The 4,284-nt window shown below is 49.9% G+C and overlaps 1 long non-coding RNA gene across 1 annotated transcript; it reads left to right on the top strand.

The window, feature by feature from the left end:
* Window positions 1–259: 259 nt before the first annotated feature.
* Window positions 260–4,008, top strand: LOC120093820 (uncharacterized). Its single transcript, XR_005487528.2, has 4 exons — window positions 260–362; window positions 3,093–3,135; window positions 3,204–3,359; window positions 3,724–4,008. It is a non-coding gene; the product is annotated as an uncharacterized LOC120093820 (long non-coding RNA).
* The last annotated feature ends 276 nt before the right edge of the window (window positions 4,009–4,284 follow it).

The raw sequence follows: 4,284 nt of genomic DNA, 5'->3' as shown, positions 1-4,284 counted from the left end.
CATGACTGTGTGTGTGACCACAGGAATATCACTGCCCTCGAGCCTCCAGTGTGGTCTGAGACCACAAGGCCACATTGCTCTTGCCTCAGATGTCCTTTTCTAAGCTTCAAGGTGCTGATCAGGAACCCAGAAACAAGCCAGGGGGGTTAAGACAAGGCCTCCCTCACATCTGTTTTCCAGGTGGAACCTGGAATTCTGGAGCTGCCCAATGAAACAGCCAGGACTGAACCTCCATTATAGTAAGCATCCAATCGAAAGAGAAATCTCAGTGCGGGAGGCAGGCCCTGCCTGGTTGCCATAGTAATCTCCAGGGAGTTGCTTGGCACTGAGAGCTTTCCTTGGGCCTGGGATGTAGGCTCCAGGTACCTACTGGGAATTATGGAGGGTGGCAGGGAGTAGGCAGGGGAGCAACACTGGTGAATCACGGGGGCAGGCGGGGCTGGCTAAAAGTGGATTGAGCAGTGTTCCCAGGAGGAAAGGTTCCTGCAGAGCAGCTATTCTAAGAGGACCAGAGAGCCATTCCAAAGGCTATGGAGGCTGCTGGAGAGGCTGATCAGGGGTTGAGAGCATTGGCTGCTTTCCCAGAGGTTCTAATTCCAAGGTCCCCACAGCAGCTCACACCCATCTGTCCCCCAGTAGGTGCACAGACATACACGCTGGTGAACACCCATCGCATACAATTAGACTTAAGGTTTTTTAAAGGTTAGGCGAAATGTCTTAGTCAGACATGAGCAGTTGCTTTATCCAGAGACGTAAAAGAGGGTACAGGCAGACACAGGGAGGACATAGCGTTTATAGGGTGTCAAAGAAAGGGTTCAAGGAGTCAAGTGATTAGCAGGGGGAGAGGTGTATAGGTGAACAGCGAAGGAGTCACAGGAAGAAGAGGTCACAGACCTTGGAAGCCATGGGGCTGGGAGTTTTAGAAGGGAATGAAGAATTTCTAACGAAGGTTTTACAAAAAGTGATCCTGGTCTTATTTGCTCTTGTTTTCTGTGTCATGCACGCATGATTGCCTGCTTGTGCATGTGAGCATGTGTGTGTGTGTGTGTGTGTGTGTGTGTGTGTGTGTGTATGCACGTGTGTGTGTGTGTGTGTGTGTGTGTCTGTGTGAGTGTGCTTGTATGTGCTTCTATGAAGAAGGACCGGACCTGGACCTTACTGTTCCTAGGCTGGCTGTGCACCCAGTCCCTGGGAACCAGCCTGTCTCCAGCCTCACAGTGCCGAGGTTGCAGGCATGTGCCGACATACCCAGAGTTGTCTTGAGTACTGGGATCTGAGCTCAAGTCCTCACACTTATGCAGTAAACACTTTATCCTGAGCCATCCTCTGTACCCTCGGGGGTTGTTTGGTTGGTTTGGTTTGGGAGTTTGTTGTTTGCTTGTTTGTTTTTAAGGAAGTTTTTGGGTACTTCAAGCTGGCTTCCTACTAGCTACACAGTTGAGACCACTGTTGACTCCTCCTGCCTGAACTTCACCACCACGGCCAGCTTTATTCATTGTGTTTCCTTGGTTTGGTGTTTTTGAGACATGGCCTCATTACAGTTCTCAGGATTTCTTGGAACTCACAATCCTCCTGCCTCTGCCTTCAGAGTGCTGGATACCAATATGCCAGTAAGGCTCCCTCCCTCCCTCCTCTCACTCCTTCCCTCTCCTTCCTTCCCTCTCTCCCTCCCTCCTTCCCTCCCTCCCTCCTTCCCTCCCTCCTGCCTTCACACTCTCCCTCTCTCCTTCCCTTTCTGAGACACATTCTCACTGTGTAACCCTGGCTGGATCTTGCTGTTGACGAGGCTGGGCTGGAACTCTAAGAGTTCTACCCCTTTCTGCCTCCTGAGTGCTAGGATTAAAGGCATCACCACGCCCAAAGAGAGTCTTATTTTCAGACTGTTTTATGGGGGGTGAAAAGGAAGCATTTGCAGGTCAGGGGCACTGTTTGGGGAACAAGATGTTGAAAGAGGCCATTGGATGTTTTAGAGAGAAACTTCACCAGAGGCAGGGACTTTCGAGGCAGTAGACAAGAACAACCCTTCCCTGAAGCAAGTATGGAGGGGACAGACAGAGAGAGGGAGTCTGGGGACACTGGAGAAGGGAGGTGATAGAGTGTGGGGGTGGGAAGGGCTGGTGGACAGGGAACGAGAGTGAATGACAACCTTTAGAGGGGACATCTTGGTGGTGGTGCCTGTGAGGACGTTAAAGTCACTCGGTGCTGATGTTAGATGGGCCACGTAGAAGTGTGTGAGTGTGAAAAAGGAGAAGCACCCAGAGCTGCAGTGATGCGATGGCTCACTGCTCAAGAGCCCTGGCTGCTCTTCCAGGGGACCCAGTTCAGTATCCACCTCAGGCAGTGCACGACCACCAGCTCCAGGCCATCCAGGGTCCCTTCTGACTTTCCTGGGCACCTGCACACACACAGACACACACACAGACACACACACACACACACACACACACACACACACACACACACACACGATAATAAGATTAATCTTTACCGGTTGGTTTATTTTATTTCATTTCATTTTTTATGTCTGAGTGTTTTGCCCGCACGTATGTCTGTGAACCATGTGCGTGGGGGCCAGAAGAGGGTGTCAGATGCCCTTGGCCTGGATGATTGTGAGATTCCGTGTGAGTGCTGGGAATCAAACCAGGATCTTCTGCGAAAGCAGCCAGTGTGTTCTTGGCCACTCAGCTCTCTCTTTGAAAGGGCTAAAGTTAACCTGTGAGCCCCGCTTGCTCAGGGGCAGACAACTTCCTGGTTTGGTGGGGGAGGCTGTTCCTGTAAACTGGCAAGTCAGGTGATTTCTCTTCAGTAAACGAGGGTGGTTGACCCACCTGCACAGGATGTGCTTGGTCACACATAGGTGGGAGGAGCATAGGCAGGAAGTGCATCCGGATGTAAGCCTGCCTCCTATTGGATGAAGGAAGGAAACACTGTATCCTTGTGGGTTTTGCCTTTAAGAACGCCTGACCTAATTCAGAGCCATTCTCTGGGAAAACCCAGGTATAGACTCGGCCAGTGTCCATCCTCCTGGCCAGTATTTAATAAAGCTTGCTTTAATTGGATAATCATCTGGTCTTTCTCCTCGCAATTTTCAGGTCTAAAACTGTCCAGCTCCCAAAGCATTTGTAAAAGAAAGAGGTAAGTAGGGATGAATTCAAAGTCCTAATCCCATGCTGAGACCTGAGTCCCTCACTGTCTGTCTCCAGGTGTCTGAACGAATGTCTGTCAAAGATGAGGAATGGAATGAAGAGCAAATTGAGATTGAAGACATCTCACACATCCAGGAGCACCGCTGCCTAGCGATGTTGGCTCTCTGTTTTTTCTTTCCACTAGGCTACTTAGCTTACCGCTCAAGTCAAAAGGTGATGCTTTGTAAGATGCCTTATCAATCCCCTCTCTGCCCTCACTACCCCTGCTTCCTGCAGATTCAGATCCACGCCCTATGTTGGGTCCTTTCAGCTCCCACTTCAGCCTCTATCTCAGAATCCTTTTTTTTTTTAAAGATGCTTTAATTTCATGTATCACATGCCTTCAGAGTTCAGAAAAAGGTGTCAGATTCCCCTGGAGCTGGACTTATAGGAAGCTGTGAGCCCCTGACATAAGTACTGGGAACTGTACTCAGAACTTCTGTCAAAGCAGTGTGAGCTGTTAACCACCAGGCCATCTCTCTAGCCCTTATCTGAGAACCCACAACACTAATCTTTTCCCCTCTCCCCTAAAACTCAGACAAGACTGTACAAGGAACAGAAGGAGTACGAGAAGGCCAAAGCCACCTCCAAATTCACCTTCATTTATATTTTGAGCTCCATCACTGGAGGGTCCATCATCCTTTTCTGTTTATTATTCCGACTCTTCTATATGTAACCTCTGTCATGGCCCATGACACGTCCATCAGATACATACATCAGTGCAAGTGAGCCTGCCTGCCGCTTTGGATTCCCTGGACCCCTTCCCTTTAATGTGTGAAAGTGCCGGGCTGAATGAGATCAGAAATAAATTTTGTAACAACAATGATTACATGCCGTTCCTACAGCCTGTGTAGTGCTCTGTCGGGCACTTCAGATGTCAGAGTCGACAGCAGACACCAACTGAACGTCCTAAAACGAAAGTCAATTCTGAAGCTCCACCTACAAGACACAGGTCTTTATGGACTCCGGTGCTAGAGGGAGAGCAAGGATGACGGCAGGAATGACCCGGGCACGGGGATGGAGAGCTATCAGGACACCAGTGCAGCTCCAGTCCCAGACCTCATGGGGTCCCCAGGGCTACTGCTTTTGGAGTTGTCTT

This window comes from Rattus norvegicus, chromosome 7, assembly GCF_036323735.1.
Source record: "Rattus norvegicus strain BN/NHsdMcwi chromosome 7, GRCr8, whole genome shotgun sequence".
Taxonomy (NCBI): domain Eukaryota; kingdom Metazoa; phylum Chordata; class Mammalia; order Rodentia; family Muridae; genus Rattus; species Rattus norvegicus.
The sequence above is the reverse complement of the archived record's forward strand: the minus strand, read 5'-3'. Positions and strand labels throughout refer to the sequence as shown.